We start from the raw sequence: 19,743 nt of genomic DNA on the forward strand, positions 1-19,743 counted from the left end.
CTTTTGTGGAGGGAGAACCTGGAGGCTTCTCTCTGTATATGGCCAGACAGCTCTCTCTGCTTCTCTAAACTCTTCTTTTAATGGGGAGTCAGTTTAGAAGCTTATTATTTCTGACCATATGGTACAGAAAAGAAACTGAATGATGAAAGACTTGGGGCCACCCTCATTTCACCAGGAGGTTCTAGTGTCTTGTGAAGGCTTTGTCTTTTTGTGCAAAACTTCTCCTTAGTCACTAATGAGATTCTCACAGCTTCTGATGTCACTGCTCTTTTTGTTGATGTCAAAGTATTTCCTGCAAATCAAGTGCTTTCCTAATCAGCATGGCATATTATTTTTGCTTTCTCTGAAAGTTTCTTTTGTTGGGGTTTTTTTGTTGTAGGGTTTTTTTTTTCCCCTTTATTTCTGGTGGTATTCAGATAATTGGGCTGTTGATAAATGTCTGCTGCAAAAAATAATTTGAAAGTTATTAAAGTTACTAATGTCAGCTATGTATTATAAGCAAATAGCTACTGCATTTACATACCAATCTGGGCCTTCATTTACTAGTTGGAGGCTTGAGTCATCAGAGGTGGCTGGAACCACACTTCCTCCATCCCAGGGATCTTGCCTGAGATCTGCTTTGGCTGAACCTTCTCTTCAATTTTATCCTTCCTTCAGCTGTACGTGTGGATATAGTACACATCAGGCTTGAACTTGGGAAAATTATTGTTGGTTAGAAGACATTCTAGAGTCACTGTCAAATATAAGGATATCCAGGAGTTATGATGTAAATTTTAATCCTAGGAGTCTGGGGTTGGTTTACTCATTCTTTGAAGCTGGTGCAGAGCTCGTAATTGGTTGATTTTCGTTTTAGTTATGCTTTTAACTATTTTTAAACTCTCTAAATGATTTGGGGATTTACAGACTAAGAAAAGATCTCCGTTACTAGAGAATTTTAGTTTAATGCAATGCAGCATATGAATCATTAGAAGCTAAAAGACTGGGGGTGAGAAGATCAGGTGCCAATTCATTACAACTTGAGAGCAGCCTAGGGGCACAGGGCTGGCTTCAAAGTGAGAATCAAGAATATCTGATATGTTTGGAAGCAAAACGGAGATGTTTCAAAGGTTCAGTCAGGTAACGCACTGTGGGCGTGAAAGAAGGTAATTTCAACAAAAAGAACAGCTTGTTCATGCTCACAGCCTGGGGTAGTAATGTGGGTACCCTCAAATGTGATAATTTTTTGAGGATCTAGAGTAGTAAAATATTTAAAAATCAACATGAAAGCCATCCCAGGTCATTGAAGAGTTAAATCTTCAGGATGGTAGATATGAGGGAAAATAATGCTAAACCTAAGGCAAATAAAATTCCTCTCTAAAACAAAAATCAATTCAGAAAAATCTAAACCGTTTCCCTAAGTGGACTAAGACAAACATACTAGATGAAACACCTGAACAGAGAAAATATGTCAAAATGTAGCTTAAACCTTTATTTAGGCAGGTAGGTAGGATGTGCAATTGATATATGAATAGTTTTTGAGTTTGCAGAGAAATCAGATGAAATATCAACTCATTTTATTTAAACTGAGCAGGAAGTGGCCACTTTGGAGTTTTGTGACTATGAACATACATTCAGAAGGAGGTGGATGCTTAAGAAAAAAACCCAAAGGCTTCTTAGTAAATGAAGTATTTTAATACTGTAGAACACAGGGAAAATCTCTGCAAACACTAGACAATCAGGGAGCAGAGAAGGATATTACTTAGGTGAGGCAAATTATTGATAGGTCAAACTCTGAAAAAGCAAATTTTCAACTCAGATGCTATGGGGACAGAAAAATCTCTTGTAAGAGCTTAGATAAGTGAACCAACGTTATAATGCCAAGGAATTACTTTTTTGTCCAGTGAGATACAGAAGTGAATGCACGACAGCATTTTGGATAGCCCCAAAGTGCAAGGCAGTCATGTTTTATGTCCTGGCGTGTGAACACGTATTGCTGTTCTGGCCATCGGCTAGTGGAAAAAGTGAACTGGACACATTCCCTCTAAACAAACGAGGGGCTTAAAGAACAGGAGTATTTTTTTTTTCTTTTTCTAATAAATGGAAAGTTTGTCCTTGGTATGTGGAAGGAAAAAGGCTCATGTGTTACAGAGAACATGAACATGGCGTGTGGAAGTGCCACAGAGTTTGCCACAAACTGACACTGTTTTCTTTTCATGGTGTGATTTTTATCAGTTCCTCTGCGCATAAAAATCATCAGTGGCTCAAGGAAAGAACATCCAAATAAATAAAACCTGCAAAAAAAATTACAGAATAATTTTCTTTTACCATGCTTAAGATTTCCTTGATTTGTTATGCTGGGATTAATTCTGTGGTTTTATTGCAGTATGGGCAATTACTGTCATTTTACCCAGAGTTGTTGCTCTTAATACATGACTTCAGCAGCTAAATTAACAAATAGTGCTGTAACGGACATTTCTTTTTGAAAAATAATTTCAGCTCAGCCTAAGATTTAACGAACCATGTGCTAGAACTCTACGTTTATTTTCCTGTTTTCCCATCCTATGCACACTAAGGAGATTATATTTCAAAACTTGAAATTTTAAGTAATTGTGTAATACCGTCATTTAACGTTGCAAAATACTCGTTATCCTTTGTGATTCTTAGAGCATGATTAGTCTCTTGCAAACCACAACTGAAGGAAGTTATTGAAATACCCAGTTTAGACTACTCAGATCTTCTGTCTTCATTGTGTGTTCTTTAATGGGAGAACCTCCACTGGTACGGTCTTCTGGAGCTCCTACAGGTAGTGTCTTTAAAGAAAAGGGCTGGAGGTCTGGGGCATGATGGTGGCTGTGCACAAAGATCTCTGTGATACCCAAGCAGTGCACTTTTGCTTCCTGTGCTTCAATTCTGCATCATTAAAGTGAGGATATATTACTTTGTTTTCCTCTTTCTGTGCTGTCTCAACATATGATTTTAAGCCCTTTGGAGTGAAGGCACACTGTGTGTTTGTTATAATAATGAGAATAACTTCGTCTATGATCTCTTTTGCAGTTTGAAGGCTCTACTGTAATTCAGAGAAATAATATTATTAAATCAGTGGAAATGTGCTGAGATATTCTTTCCCAAGTGTTGCCTTGAAGCATGGCTCTTCAAGATAGTTGATGCCACCTGTTTGCACTGACTTGGGGTTTTCAAAATATCAAAATCATTATCTTGGGCTGACTGCTTGTGCATAGACCCTGGGGTGCAACTATAGCCTCAGCAAGCTTGGGTTATATGTCTCAACTACCATGCAGAGTGAGTTCTCTGAACAGGTTTTTTTTGGCATTTGTTGCTTAGTAAACTTTGTATTTCTAATTTTTGTTGATGAAATAATTTTACAGTATTCTACTAAAAGATAATAAAATAAAATACTGCAACAGCAAGTGATCCCGTTGGGTTCTCTAGGTACCCCTCTCAAATGCAGGTTATTATTGCCCTAATAGTGAACTGAACCATATCCTTGAGCCTAATATTAAAGCCTTTAGATGTTCTGTTGAGGTAACTTTGACTTGACTATAACATGTCTGACTTGTCTGTCATCATATAAAGATTATTGCATCCATATCTTAAGATCTATTGCTAGTGGATTTTTTTTTTACTTAATGATGTGTGTACAACATTTATTTAAGCTGCCTTGGATTCACACAGAGTGCACACTAATTTTAAATTTTAAAATTGTTCATTGTAGATTACTAGTGTTCTAGGGAAAATATCAATGAGAAGAGTTTTTAAAATATACACCTTTTTCTGAGTTCATGCTGCCCTCCTTTAGTGAAGTAATTTTATCAAATACAAAGGTTTACAAAAATAAAGAAGTAAAAACTCTTTGGAAAAAAACCCCAAAACATACCCAAACCACTTCTGTTCAATAATTCCTGAAAGTGAATTTAGACCAAGAAACCTGAGAGCTCAGAAGGTGCAGTTTGGCTCCTGTGTCTTTGTGTTGATGTTCAGAATGTAGATTAGTGTTTTAAACCTCTGTTGTAGATCAGAAGCTTTGATATCTGTTGCTCCTTTGATCTCTGGAAAGCTTCTAACTTTAGGATAACTTATGGAGTTGTCTACAAATGTTATGAGATAGACTCTCATGTTCTATTTTTTTTTTTAAATGAGTGCAACCTTCTTCTCCATGCAGGGATCAGGACTCCGTTGCGCTAGTTATTGTACAATGCATATTAAAGTTTCTGCTATGATTCCATGTTTGGTAAATGCTAAAATACTACTGAGAGAAATAAGTATAGTTATGATTTATGGTTTACAGTGTCTTACAAAATTGTCAGTCTTAATCAGCTGGAGTTAAGTGCAAACACACGTGTCTTCCTAATGAAGTTGCTCTCACATCATTAATATTCTAACTGCTCTAGTCCTAGATCTGACTAGATTGTTCCTATCTGTTTAAACAGTTGATGGAATAGGTATTTTTTTAAATGTTTTTCAGTTTTACAGCAACTCTTTCTTTACTTTAGTAGCTTATTAAGCTATACAGGACTCTTTCTGAGACATGGGTCTCATGTTCTTTCAAGGGTATATTGAAAAAGAGATTGTATCTATTTTGACATTTTATTTTGGCTAAAAATGCATTTTAATCTAACAGGAGTACATCATTATTCAGCCAATAAAAACCTCCAAGCAATGACTTGTAGTGAGAAAAAACCTATGTTCTGCATAAGTCTACGCTTGATCCACAAAGCATTACCCATGTAGAATCCACCCCATTGGCACAAGACAGTGTTAGATTCCAAAAGGTGAAAGCTATTTTGTTTTCAAGTCAAACCTACAGAGAGAAGATAATAGGCTTTTTACTGTGGTCTCCTGCTTTTATGGATTTTATGATGGTTTTTTTACTGTGGACCTTTTTAACTAGACACAGTGTCAAAGAACTTGAGAAATACAGACCTTCAAGAGAGATTGAAGCATAACTTCTAGCTGCTGTGAGTCAGGTTTCTAAATATGGAGTGTGATTTTGTGGCCCCAAACCGCAACACCTATCAAAATGCAATTAAATTTAAATGTACTCAGGAATGACTCTTGCAATGTACTTCTCAGCCCCCTCCTCTCCATCTGTAGCTGGTGGGAGTTGAGCTTACTGAGAATTTTGCTGAGAATGCTTAACACCTTGCAGATGTTTAAATTTGAATATCATTTTTAATAGGATATAAATAAGGTAATACTGGTTGGCTGTAAAATGTAATATATTTGAAGGCAATGTTGAAGGAGTTGTTTGAGACAAAATGTGGACTTTTTATTTCAGCTGCCTTTAAACTCCTTAGATGAAATTTCCAAATATGCAGTTTCTTGCAACTTTTTTAATAGACTGGGTGCAAAGAAATCCTTAATTCTTTTAAAATCAGTTAAAGAAGTGTTTCAGAGATCATGTGAGTAGACAGCTGATCCTGAAGCCAGAACAAGTTAGTTGGGACTCCTGAGAGGTGGACGTGTCCGTACAGGCATGAGTCTGTAGTGTTAGCAGCAGCATGGTAGTGCATGCATCCTCTCTGAACGCTTAACCTCCAGCTCAACAGGGAGGCAAGAAGTGGATGGACAAGGACAAACTGTAAGTGGATCCCCACTTCTGCCTTCAGTATTTTAGGCAGCCCAAGGACAAACTCAGAGCACACTGTCCCTCTCAGAGACATCCTCTGTGTCCTTCTTTCTCCTGCGGAGCATACAAGTTGATTGCCCTTTTGGCAAATCCAAGCAGGCTTTTGAGGGCTGTTTTGCAGGTCATCTCCTACACTTCATCCCTCCTACTCTTGTGACTTCATTCTCTATATCCCTATCCAAACAAGAAAGAATACTTTTATTTTCTTATTTTCACAGTGATAGCAGTAACAGCTTGAGAGATGTTGAATACAAACATGGGTTTTGCAAGGGAAGGTTTATATAAGTGATGGCTTGATTTCATGTACTGGCAATAGTACATACATCACTAATGGGAGGGCATCGTCTTAGGAAAATAATTTTGCAGCAACCAAAATGCTGTAAAGCTTTGCCCTGAGTTAATAATTGGGAATATTGCTGAAGAACAGTGAGCATTTTTAAGGAAGATGGATGCTTGCTGTAAACCAGCAATCATTTTATAGCTTGGGAACATCAGCAGTCTCTTATGTATCTGCCTTGCAAATACAAACCTGGGTCAAGAGGAAAGAAATCAGAGAGACTACAGCAAGTGCTGTATAAGGCTGTTATAAAATGCTGGCACAAAATGCTAAGTGCTGTTACAAACTATATTCAAACAAAATGAGAATACAAGAGCTTTTACTTGCCTAAAGTTTGAAATAATTCCTTTTTGATTTTTGGTAGTGTAGGTCTGTATATGCTTTGAAGTATGCACTGTATTAACATTTTAAGGTTGTGATGTGATAGGTAAAGTTGTGCCATATCTTTCAAGATTAACCAGTGATTAAAGTTCCTCACCCCTAGTCTATCAAAATGAATGAAAATTGTTCTGTTGACTTCACTGGACCCATTTTACTCAAGCATGCTCTAAGGGGGGAAATGGATATTTAGCTTCTATGCTTTATGAGGATATTTCTAATGTTTTAATCAAATCTCTTTTTAATACATCTAAAAGTCACCTCATTCCATTAGGGTGAGTTACTAGCAAATAGAAACATGACCAAGAAAAAAGTGGATTTACAAATGCTTTAGGGAGAACCATAAAACGCTGACGTTCACAGATCGTTCACAGGGCCAGTCAGAGCAAATGCCTTGGAGCAGCTCATTACACCACCAGGAATGTCTCTAATAGTGCCTACAGCTTTATACTGAAACTTGATTGAATCTATTTCTAAAATGCCTGCTACAGAGAACACAAAAGCTTAAATTTCATAAAAAGACTTTCAAACAAATGCATTAGGTCAAAACCTTACTGAAGCTGGGAAGATTATGTTAACATCATAGACACTGTAGGTCCCAGCTCTCTGTTTAAGATCCAGGGACCAGATTCAGCTGCATCATTCGTGGCCCGATAATGTGATAATACAAATAGCAACGAAGGTGCTAGATGACTGCTTAAAAGCAAGCAGTTAATGAGCTTTTGTTACAGGGCAAGGAAAGTGCAAGAACCCTACTTAACTTACAAAGCAAACTGGGGTGCAGGGGTGAAAGACATGCAAACAACCATACAATGGCACAGAGGATGTCTGTGAGGTTGCAGCTCTTTCTTCCACACACACTGTTGCCAGATTAGTGAGCAAAGCTGTAGAGCAGGCTGAGGCCTGACATTTTTGATGTGCCAGGACGTCAGATGGGAATGGGAAAGTGGCTTTTAATGACTTCAGTCTTGAAAGCCATCTTGAGAGGTACAGTTTTCAAATTGCCTTCTCCTGGGACAGTGCATCTCAATGGGCTCTCCCCATCCTTTTGGACCATCAAATCTACACCTTATTTATAATAACTACCTTTTTGCTTATTATGAGGAAAAGATGTAAAGGATCACAGAAGCAAAATCTACAGCAAAGCACATGTAGGTTTTAAGAATATTTTGTTGAAAAAAAATTTTTTTTGCCCCAGAGTTTAAAATTATTAGTAGCTTCTAATGGTTAAAAACAATCTCCATTGCAGTACTTTTAATTTTATTTACAAAATGCGGAGGCATAGTTTCATGGCAATAAAGAAAGCAACATATAGTTGCTTCAAATCATGGCATTTTCAAAAATAATTTCATTTTCTCAATGTGAGATAATGTTATTTCATTGTTGTTTCTTCAAATCATTGCCAAGCTCTGTGTCAGGCACGGGGGTGTCGAGATCACTGTTCTCTATTGAGTTTGAGATGAAATTACATCCAGAAATCTCTTTCTACTGTCATTTCCGAAAGTGGCAATGACCAGCGTGTGGGAGCTGTATCTCATCATGCTGCTTCAATTCAATGTCGTGCTATTGAATGTCACAATGTCACAGTGTTCTCCTCCTTAGCACCCACTCCTGTTTCGGGACTATATTTAATAGAAAGAAGCTATTCTTCTCTTTATTCAAAGAGATTTGAGTCTTTCTCTGCTGAGAGACATCGAATGCAGAAGCCCTTTTGTTAATCACGAAGGGCATAAAAGGTAGGGTTGTGCAAAAAACAGAATAGAACTCAGTTCCACATGGGCTGAAACTGGGACCCTGCGTCATTTCAAAATTTCCACCTTTTCCATCATTTCCCTATCATTTCCAGGCATGACACTGCTCTGTTAGCTTTTCCAAGTGCTATTTGGTAAGATTGCAGTAACTAGGGATCAAGTTTCTGGCCCATTGTGGTAGCCCAAATAACAATTACCTATCAAAAGCTCTATTTAATTACAGTCAACCTTAGGGCGTGATGTTCCTATTTACTCAAAAATTTCTGAGCATTTCTATGCTTAAAGGTGTACAAATAAAGGCTAAGAAGGAAAGATTTGTGCATGCCTTCCTGTTTGTATGGCCTATAATGGGATCAGCAGTGCTTTCATTGCCTTCTTTAGAAGGTATCTACGTTCAGAAACTTCTTTGTAATACACCTTTAATATCATTCTTTTGTTCTTAGGTAGCAGTTTCATTGACAGGGGTGACTGTCACAATATTCCATACACTTGTGAAATTATTTTGTCTTAACACAGCTAAGCTCTCAGAAATTAAGATGATGGTATGAGACACGATAAGACTAAAATGCACAGAAAATGCAACTGATGGATAACTACTGCTGCAGAAAGAAACCTCCATGGAGCCACCCTTTGACTGCTGATGTCTCAAAACAGTTTTGGTTTCCTGCACAGACTTGTACAAAACCATCTTTAATGAACACAAAGAAAAATGCCTAAAAAGATTTAAAAATATTAGAAGGATTTTATGATAATATGTCAATAAATTTTTCATCAAAGCACCATAAAAATATAATTTAAAATACAGCTCAGAGTTCATAGTCTATGTTTTGACTTTTTGCCATTTTAATGGTATTTTTTCAACAATCTAAAGGTGAAAGCTCTCATTAAATTTGAATTCCATAACAGGACTTTAATCATAGTGCTTCCGCTTTGATACTGCAATATAAATAATCACCTCTGTGACAAATTTCACATTGCTGCTCACTGATTGTTGCAGTTACTTATTCCTGCTAACTTGTTCTTATTATATCCTACTAAATTATTATTGTAATCTGGTGTTATCTAAGCACAAGTCCCATCAGTCTTATTCTATTTCCCAGGGATGTCCAAGGGCCATATAAGTCTTTTTTTTGATATGCTAAACTGGAGTTTAGGTGGCCTCCAGCATGTATATTTTTGATCTATGGAAAACCATAAATCTCATTAAAGATGAAGCACATACCAGACATCTATCACATACGCTAAAGTAATGAACAATTAAATAGGTCATTCCTTTGCGATAGATTAAAAAGGCCAAGGACTTGTCATCATGTAAATGCTGAGATTGGAATTTAATAATTTGCAATCTCCTCTTTCCTTCCCAGTCCCTACTTCCACCCCTCAACAGAACAGGTTACAGTGGTAAGCATGGAAAAATCAGAGAAGTAAAAAAATGCAAATGGAAAGCAACCAGAGGAATAATGAGCAACTCAATTTTTATCATGGCCTTAGGAGAAAATCAACAGATGAAATTTAATTTTTAGAAAATTTTGGGAAGAGAACTATGGCTGGAATCACAAACAGGAAAACTGGCTTATGTTTCCTGAACCTCCTATATTCAGTAAAGTAAGTGTTTGTATTCATAGATTTTAAGTCAACTGAAAGGGATCAGATAAATACAATTTGCTTTAACAAAATATTTTCCAAACAAAACCAACTTGCACAGATTGCTTATAACGCAACTAAGCCCTTGAGCTGAAATGTGTCTCTTCTTAGTGTGAAATTCCAGGCTCTCTCAAACAAACCCAGCTTTATTATTTTTTTTTTTAATCTTGGATTAATGTTTTAGTTCAACACTTATCTCTCAGTGAGCAGGCCTTTCTATATTTATTGTGTAAAATACAAATTTGAATTATTAACAGATGGTGTTAAAGTGAAAAGACTTTTTATTTGCTTTGTACTTCAATTCCCTAAAGACATATATTTTAGGGTCAGAAATTTTCTTAATATGTCTATTTATTATATGACTGTATTACATGACTATGTGCTCTTTTTTGCCTCTTAAGACAGGAGAAAATCTTTTCTAAATTTCCTGTTTGCAAGAAGAGTTCTTGTTCTTTCGCACTAATTTATTTTTTAGTTTACTTACTGTGATTGTCTCAAATCAGACTCTGATCTCACAGGCAAAAAGGAGTAAAATTTTATGCTCAGGGAGTTTGACTTTCATGGTCTATTTATTATATAGATGGTCTAAGGGCCACAGACACCCCTCATGCTTCAGTTAGTGTCCTAATAGTATGGACAGTTTTGTTTCTTAGAGACTCTACCTATGTACTATTTATACAAAGACTTTTAGTTTTCAGAATACTGATTGTTTGGTATTAACTTTATGTGTTTCTGTAAACAGGAAGCTGTCATGCTTGCCCTAAAGAGGGACCTAATTTTTTGCTTTAGATATACTTCAGTATCAAAAATATTACATCCTTCAATATTAAGAAGATAAATGGGAAAAAGCTGCACCAAATATTTCCTGTCTTTTAATATGTAATAGGCAAATGATAGCAAATAATAGGCTAATAATAATAACAACAATAGGCAAATTTAGTGATTAGTAGATTTAGTTGTTGTTTGCAATTGTCATTGCCTCATTCTGTTTGTATTGACCTTAGTTGTAATGGGCTGATTTTATATGCAGAGAGCAATCTGCACAATGTAATGATCATTGCTGCTAACAGGATTTAAACAACAAAAAAAGGAGAAGATAACAGACACACTGAGGTCAATGGGAAGACTAAAAGGGGATTTGGATCTTTTCTAAATTAAAAACAACTGGCAAGTGTTAGGCAGTTATTACCAAATGACACAGAGCACCTGTTAAACAAAAGATAGGGCAACATTACTGAGATTTTATTTTTTTTTATATTGACTCGTTATTTTAAATTGGAAAAAATGGTTTCAGCCAAATTCAGTTATGCCGTGTTACCTTTCCAAATACAAAGACGGATGAGTCTTTGTGATGTATCGTATGTGCCAGTGCTGATTATGGCTACTTGCTCGACTGAGTTTGATTGGTTTCCTCAGAAAAAGTGGTTTCATTTTGTTTATTTCTTTTTAACCAGTTAGCAAAGGATCACCAGATCGGGTACCCCAAATTAATGAAACAATCAGAAAGAACAAATTCTGTAGCATACTCTTCCTTGAATAATTAGAAAACTTAGCATTACAGAAAATTTATACTTTTATGCTATGTGTTATTTTAGTTATTTTTACAAAGCAGTTTAGTGGTGCTCAGTCTTTGTTAGGACGAACAGATCAAAACAAGGACAAGACTGGACTTGCATTGGACAAGACAGTAGACAATACTTGTGTCACTTTTTAATCAGGTTTGCCCTTATTTCAATTAGAAAGAATGCTTTTGTGCCTCAGAAGCCCTTTTCCCGTTTGTTCCCAGGGGACTTTTCTGCCTTTTACATCATGTAGGTGCTACTCAGAACAGCTCTGTGGTACTATGACAATGCTTTACTGAATGTAATTTGTTGTTTCCATGTCTTGCCTCCATTGCTCTTTCAGTGATGGTTCTGGATGCCAGAAAATGGACACTTGATTTCTAAGACAACTCGGTATGAATGTGTCTGATACTGATACTGTAGTAGTCTGCAGCTTCAAATTAAACAAGGAGGCATCAGAGTTTGCAGCTACCCAAATATATCTACCTGGTATGAAATAAAAGAGAAAGTAAGAGGCCAGATTCCTCTGCGGTTTGACTCTGATCATGTCAGCTGCACTGACAGAAGGGACAGGTATTTTGGGTGATTTTGCAGAGAGTATGGGAGCACCTTGCTGAACCCAGTGAAAGCAAAGCAGTATTCCCAGCCATTTCAGTGTAGCTAGATTTCTCTTGGAGTTCCTGATCCCTCAACCTTCAATTCCTTTCTCTGTCAACATAAAAAGAAGGTGACTGGGATGTCCTGTACAAAATAAAATGAGATATGATGAGGCAGATCGTAAGTGATGCTGACCCTGTGCTGGGCAATGGGACCAACTGTTTGTGCATGTTGGAGCTATGGATACGTGTGACGTTATCAGGTTAAAACTTTAAACTCCTGGAGCAAGCTATGATATGGTACTGAGAAATATTATGGGTTTTAGAGGCAGAATAAAGAATCACAGTACCTGAAGTCACTGTCAGTCTGGAATATCTGGAGGAAAACTGTAATTCTGTTTGTGTCTTGCCATGACTTACCGTTGCTTCCTCCTTTTAAATAGTAGAAGTTAATTAGTTCATTTAAACTATACTATTTCCTTTGCCTGGGCCTGACAATTTTAAGCACCCAGGTGGTGTCTGACATCAATCAGGGCTCCTTCTGGAGCAGATTTCTGTATTGGGGGGAGTTCAAAAGCTGCTTTTTGAAGGACTTTTTCTTGTGGAAGCTCTTTGAAATTCTGAGGAATTAAAATGATGAAAGGTAACTTTGGTCCATGAAAGGAGGCAGATGATTGTTTCAGGTGCCCTTATTTTTGTGATCCCTGGGTTTTTTAGCTTGTGCATTGACTGGGTATTGCTATAAAATTTATTTATTAAAAATACAATGCAAAGAAAATTTTTTTCAAGTTATGAAATACTGATAATAAAACCTATTAAAGATCAGAAAAATAACAGTTTTCTGATCTAAGTATATTCTGTGATTATGGGTTGATGTTGTAGTCAGTACTTTGTTACTGGAACTCACTTTGTTCCTGCAGGAAGAAAAGCCCCCTCCAGAACCGTTATGTTTTCTGAAATCAACTATGGAACTTTTTTCTTTGCAATTTATTCTGATCAGAAATCCCATCCCAGATTAGAAAACTCTTCCTGAGCAAAAATCTATGTTGAAACCAATGTATGTCTAGAAGCCGTACTGCATTAGAAAAAAAAAAAGACATTTTGGTGAGAAAATAACTCATTGGAAATGTTTCTATCAGTTCTAGAAGTAGCCTGGTTTTATTTATGGGATCTGAACCATTTGTGAGATGAATACTGATAAATCTGGCCCTTAAGATGGCTGTTCTACACATAGCTCGTAGCTGAATATCAGGAAAAGGGATCTACCTTTCCTACACGACACAGGACAAAACCAACACGTCTGTCCCTGTGTAGAAGTTGTGCACTATTCTCATGACCCATTAAGAGTAACTTCAAATAGACTTCAATGTCTGTTTTCAAAATTCTGTTGATATTTGATCCTCAGAGCTTTATTCCAATTTCTGTTCAGTTTTGATCAGCCCAAATTCATTATTGTGACTTCAAATCTTTTTCAGATTTCAGAGCGGGTTGTTTGTAGGAATTCCTGTTGGACTTTTTATCCAGTGCCGTCTGTACTAACGTATTGCAGATATTTATGAAAAGCAGAAGCCCCTCATATTTTGTCTATGCTTGCGTGGTTTTAGTCTCACTCCTCACACCTCTGCAGTGTTTTCCTCGGAGCTGTACCTCCTGTATGCACAGTAGTGCACGTGCTCTGTACTTTCTTCTGCTGCTTATTGGGTTTTATGGGCATTTGTGGTAATGTCTATTTTCTTCTTGGTTAAAAAAAATCTGTTGCTGATCTTCCATTTATCTCAAAGATCCTTCACAGTATTGTGCTGCATTGAATGCATAATACATATCTGGTGTCTTACAGATCTATCTGAATTTAAGAAAACATGCTGTGTTTAAATGAACAAGCATTGCTATGCATTTTAAAATAATTTTTAAGATCCTTTGAAGCAGGTGTGAGAGTTTCATTACTGCAAATTCCTTCTATGTATGATACAGCTACTCTACAAATACATCTTACAATATGGCCAGTTTCCTCCTATGAATTTTCATAACTCTTTAGCTCTGGGCTACTGTGAGTGTTATTATCTCTTGAGCCAATCACATATTTCTCAATATTTTATCTAAGCTGGCTATCTGATATTGCCAGTGCTCTGGAGGTTTCTGTCCTTAGCCCTGAGTTATTTTCTGTCTATGTTCTTCCAGTCTTGCTGGACTCATCTTGCTTTCTGTAGGTGGCAGCAAGTATATCATTCTGCTGATCCTCTTTCATCTCCCTGTTTGTTCCAGACCTAACCCAAGGAATGTGCAAATAGGTGTTTTACTGCAGAGCAAATACTTAACAAACACGTTGAGTTCTGGGTATGACAGGAACACATGATTTTTCTGAAATACATATTCAGAGAATAGAATAGCAATAGATGCCTGAGAGAAATCAATGCATCATCTTGGGGGTTATCATGAGAGAGAGCTCTCTGTGGCAAGGGAGCTACCTCCTATCCCAGATTTCTAGTCTGAAACCACCAGCACACCAGGACACCCTGGAGTATCTTGTTGCCTCTGTAATGGCTCAAACTGGCTTCCTTACCAACGTCCGGAACAGCAAAGGTAAGAGGAGAGAGAATGAGAAAGAGGACGGGAGGAATGCAGTGCAGAAAAGGTAGGTGTGGATAGGGAATAACATGCACTTGGGCATTCTTTGCTGGTAAAATTGCTCTGAAGCAGCTGCTATAATTTAGCACAATCCTGAGCAGCCCTAAAGCAGCTCTAAATTTCAAGGAACCTATGTTTTCCCTAGGTTCAGGAACATTCTGTGATATTCTGTCCTATACGTACGGCTCAGAGCATTTAAGAAGCAAATAATTCTGTCTCTTTCCTCATCTCTGAAGGTACCCATCTATGCCTAGAGTAATGTGGTGAGAGATCTGCATGACAAACGGTTGTACTCTGTTACCCTTTCCATTACCATCCAAATGGACCCTCGCATTTTTCAAAACATATTTATCCTCAAGTGTCTTCTGCTGGAATTTATGTCCCATTCAAATGGTCTTCTTATTCCATCAAATTCCCTTTTGAAAAATATGAGGCTGGTTACCTTTCCTGAAGCAAATCCCCTCTGTTGTTCTCTGTCTGTGGACTCAGGGCTGTGATCCCACATGTACCTCTAACTGTATGCTAAGATCCAGGACCTTCTCACAGTGACTTTCTGCAAACCCTGTCCCATGGACACCATGGGCAGGGCAGGTTTCCATAGGTTTGTCCAAGCAGCAGCACTCTCTTTTTCATCTGCCTGATTCAACTGACCTCATGGAGTTACTCCTGGTTCTACTTCTGTCAGTGAATGGAGGATCGACACTTGCCCATGTGGTTTCATTATGCAGGTTACTTTAAACTCAGTCAACTGATGGCAATTATAAAGCGATCCTGGTAGTAGAAGAAATTGTTCCACTCTCAAGAATTAAATTAAAAACTAGATAGTGAAGTGTCTGTGCAAATCTGAGCTGGTAATATCAAGTTTGGAACACTGTTCACGTAGGCTTGCAAAAAGTTACTCTGACATCATTTGAAGGGAATTTCAACAAGTCTTCACATAGAAAGTATGGTTTTAATTTCAGAAGTAATAAAATCTGAATTGTTTTGACTCTGATCTTAAAAAACAAACAAACAAACTGGAAAGAATAGACGGTCCTACTGTGGCTTGGTAACATTTCACAGCAAATGAGGATGTGACTCATGCTGTTCATAAGGGCTGGATCGTGTAACCTGCAAGTCTCAGCTTTCTCCAGTCTCACTCCAGGCTCTCATTCAGGCATGCACTACGTAACAACACCAGTGCTGCTGTCTAAAGCAGGGAGTTTTTCTTATATCTGTTCTTTCTCTTCCCTTGTTGTCTGTACAGCATCAGCACTGTGGTGCTGCCGCGGTGTGCAAGGGAGGGACGATTCAGGCAGTAAGTATGAGCTGTGGTCCATTGTATTTAATGTGTGAGGCAGTAAAGACTACTTAGAAGGAAAAAGAAGTACAAGATCACATTTTTTAAAAAGAAAAAAGCTTCTACCTAGTGTCAAGCAATATAAAATTCTGGTTTTGTTTTCAGCTGCGGGAGCTGCCTGGGGAAGCAGAGCACTCAAGCTTTTAATTTACTTTCCCCTTGACTCTATGTACATTGCAGTGGAAGCAGACTACAGAGTCTCACTGTTGGTCTATCTTATAATTGTTCTCATCTGAAGGAATTATACTGTACTGCTAACTGCAATACACTGCTGCTTTGCTGTCTATTATCCTCATGAATAAATGAGCAGAAAGAAGTTGAAAATAGGCCTCATTTTAATCATGTATAAAATCTACCTGCACCCTTCATGCTGTATGTTAATTAACCTTACTGCCCATGAGTAAGGAATTTCCTTGTTTATTTTGCAATGAAAAGAAAGGACATGGAGAAAAATAGGAGTAACTTAGTGTTGTGCAAAGGGGCAGAAAATGGCCATCTTCTACTGATTGAAAATACAAATGTTTCTCTATATCCCCAGTGCAAAATACTTATCCTATAGCACACTTGCAATGAAGTGTACCAACAGGAGCAGCTGTTTTTTCTGTTTGTCCATGAGTGCTTTACTGTCATAACTATTTAAACACTTTTCAGTCACTGAGAGCACTCTGGAGGCTGATCAGAAGTCGTCAGACCAGACATAGTCTCACAAACAGAGATTGTAATCCTATTTTGCTCCACAATATCTAAAACCATATCTTTAGAAATTGTTTTCCAGAGAAAAAACAAAAACTTATTTTCTTTGAGAGAAGCTTTGGGTTTATGGGGGAGGGAATTAAGTTAACTCAGTCACAGGACAGTTGAACCCACACTGGGCTATTGCACATTCTGATGGTGCTCTGCAAAACTTTCACCGGGGTTAGAAGAGGTGAACGTCTTATTTCCTTCATTCCTCTTTTCCCCGTATCTTAGTTTCAATTAAGCTGACCAGTCTGGATTTTGTAGCTTTTGGCTTCCAAGCTTTCCAAATTTAGATCCAAAGCATTTTTTTTAGCCTTCTGCTGTACTTTTACTTTCTCTTTGGGCTTCTAGGCACATATATGTATAGTTTATATAAACTCTTCAGGACTGACGGGTAAGGGGTAGAGAAAGCTGCTGTTAATTCCTTTCTCTCAGAAGAAACGTTTTCTGTCCAGTTCATGTGATGTTCTTCCTCTACTCCTTGGAGCTAAAGCTGCAGCTTACTTGCATGCAAATTTCCAGAACTTTCTTCTGAAAGGCTGCCTCTCACCTGAACAGGACAAAGTTGGGGAGCAACCGTGAAATAAATTATAAATGGCAGTGGTGGTCTTTTTTATACTGTATGTGCAGGCAGCTTTCAAAGAACAGCAAACGGGCCTGAGACTACCTCATATTACAAACAAAGCATGTGTGAAACTTCTCTTCCTTAAGGCAATATCTTAGCAAAACTGATCTAAAAGACCAACAATTATTGGTAAGATTTTGGATAGAAATTGTGCGTTGTGTACAGTAAGCTACACACGCATAGTCTGGTTCATTTAGATATCAAAATGTCGTCATCTTGGGTTTATATATACATCTGCATTCTAGTATTAAATAGTATGCTATGTAATATTCATACATATATGTATTTATATATAAACCTTTCACAATAAAATGCATACATAGGTATGTCTAAATTTGCTTTTAAACAGTTTAGGGGGAGAGATGGGAAATAAAGCAAATAAAACACAGAACAGTCAGATATAGAAAGAGGAGCGACTTGTAAATAAACAGGAGGCTGGGGGACAGCCCTGAGCATCCAGGCGAATGCTGCAGGTCTGCCAGCCAGAAAATCTGGGGGGACATCTCTCAATCTCTGTGTGTGAGAAGGTTTGTGTTGCAGTGAAACTTGGAGCTTTTGGAGACAAGAAGACAAAACAAAAGCTGTGCTGGCAGAGCAGAAAACAGAGAATGTTTCAATGGTAAATCACATTTGGGTCCTTGTAGTCAGAGAAAAGAATAATTAGCAAGGATCACCACTGTGCTTATTCTATTAAAGTAATATTTCTTGGAGTTGCTGAAATATTTTGTATTTGAACTATTCCCTGAGACGTTTAGCTTGAAAATGAAAGAAAAACAGTTTATCATGAAATATAGTCTTCTGCGCTGAATATGATCCAGATTCTACTGATAGTGTCAGACTAGTAAGCACCTCTTGTTCGCTGCTGATTTTATAGCATTTGTCACACTTAACGCTAGTACAGTGTACCCAGAGAGCCTGTTATCTATAAGCCTGTCTTCAGCACTTGTTCTGACACTGTGCATGGAAGGTGCAATCGTAGCAATCATCTAGTGCATCATATTTATGGGACATCTTTGCCACTGAATATTACCTATAGATCCTACTGTCAGGGGAAAGCACACAGTGTAAAGACTAAAAAGCAAACAGATAATAAAATGCTAAAATCTTAGGGACAGAGCATGGTCGTGTCATTACTGGAGTGTAGACACGTAAAGTAGCTCCCACAACAATAACCTTGAACAAGACAATATAAATGAAAAGGGTTATCGAGAGTATCAGTGGGAGCTAAGAGCAAGAAAGCTGGGCTGAGCAAACAACATTCAGGCCGTCTTGAAAGTGTTGGTTTTAATTTTGTGGTTTCTATGTGGTGGCGTGAAGGGTCTAACCTTGTGTACTAATGAAAACAACTTCTTGGGGCTTTAAGTTCAACTGGGAGAACAGCTCGCCTAGATCAGACTGTGCCAAGTCCTGGTATGAGAGCCTCAGTTTGCATTTTGATATGAATAGTTAGCTTCCGTGGATGTTTTCTGCAGTAATTACATTAATGTTTTCTTAATCTCATTTATATTAATTACTGCTGAAAAGCTGTTAATGAATTTACACATTTAATGGACAGTGAAAATTAGAGATAGTGATCAAGATCAGAGGTATTTAGGCAGTGAGGCTTTTCACTGTCTGAACCTTCCTTTGCTTTTTGCAGTAACTTTGTTGTATAATTTGATTAACAGATTGACTCGCATGCTTTTCCAAAGCACATGAGAAAAGCGAGCTAATATGAAAGAGCACAAACAAATGAATGGAGAAGAAACCTAGGACCACAAAACCTAGGCTGGAAGGCATCTCCACTGTCTTCTTATTGCAGGGATGGTGCGTAGTGTCCCTTCAAAAGTGCGTCAGGATCCAGTTTAAAATTTGTTAGGCTTTTCTGTGCTGAATTTTCTTGTAGAAAAGACTTCTGGGACTACACTCTGTTTTAATGATTAAAAACTTCATCACATTCCCAATAAATTGCTCAGTTTACATTTGTGGCCAGTTTATAGGCATTTGTTTCTGTGAAAACAGTCATCTTTTTCATCATCTTCTAATGCATTTTGCCAGTCTATTAGTCTATATGGCTCAACACATGCAGCTCATACTGTCTTTATTTGTTCTTATCTATGCTTCAATTACTGTCTTACACATTTAAATACCAGTACTACAACATATATACCTAACCTAGGCACGTGGTACCTAATCACACACTATTTCCCTCACAGTACCCTGTCACATTAGTTGTAAGAGAAAGAATGAATTCAGTGGCTTCAGAGAAAATTAGGTATTATCTAATTTTTGAGTGCTTGACGTTGCAAGCCAAATAACTATAAAATGAAGTGAATTTTAATATATATGATTTATTGGAGTTCTTTGGGGTAACAGAGTAGCTTAGAATAAATTTGGGTAGATACCATATTCATTATGCACCAATACTATAAAATATGGGCATGCATTAGCTATAAAGGTTAAGGTATTTTTATTTTCAAATCCATACACTCTGAAGGTGATGATCCAGCCTTCTTAATGTGAAAGTATTTGTTTTAATGAGG

Source organism: Phalacrocorax carbo, chromosome 12 (genome assembly GCF_963921805.1).
Source record: "Phalacrocorax carbo chromosome 12, bPhaCar2.1, whole genome shotgun sequence".
NCBI lineage: Eukaryota > Metazoa > Chordata > Aves > Suliformes > Phalacrocoracidae > Phalacrocorax > Phalacrocorax carbo.